We start from the raw sequence: 433 nt of genomic DNA on the forward strand, positions 1-433 counted from the left end.
TTGTATCTGTCTCTCAGATGGGTCTCCTGTAAATAGGCTATATGAGCATCCAATTGGGACAGATGATGTAGTATTTTACTATGTTTAATAGGATTATTAAGGCCTTTACAATTAAAACTGATAAAATTTATATAATTTATTTGATTTTTTAATGAAATGCAGTAGAAACTACTCTTGCTTTCAGCATGTATATCGGCTGTTTCTTGTAGAAAAAGTCATCAGGTAGACAGTAGTCTGAGAATTACTTATAATACTAATAATTACTTTTTTACCTTTAATTTCTATAAGTAAATACATATATATATATATTGTGACAAGCGTACCGCAGCTTCATCAGCGTCGCCCTGGAAACAAGCGAGGCACAACTGGGTGCACCTCATCACAGGCTGATCGGTCACAGCTGCAGCTCATCAGGCGGCGGCCACATAAGCCA

This window comes from Sinocyclocheilus anshuiensis, unplaced genomic scaffold, assembly GCF_001515605.1.
Source record: "Sinocyclocheilus anshuiensis isolate Anshui unplaced genomic scaffold, SAMN03320099.WGS_v1.1 scaffold4281, whole genome shotgun sequence".
Lineage (NCBI taxonomy): Eukaryota > Metazoa > Chordata > Actinopteri > Cypriniformes > Cyprinidae > Sinocyclocheilus > Sinocyclocheilus anshuiensis.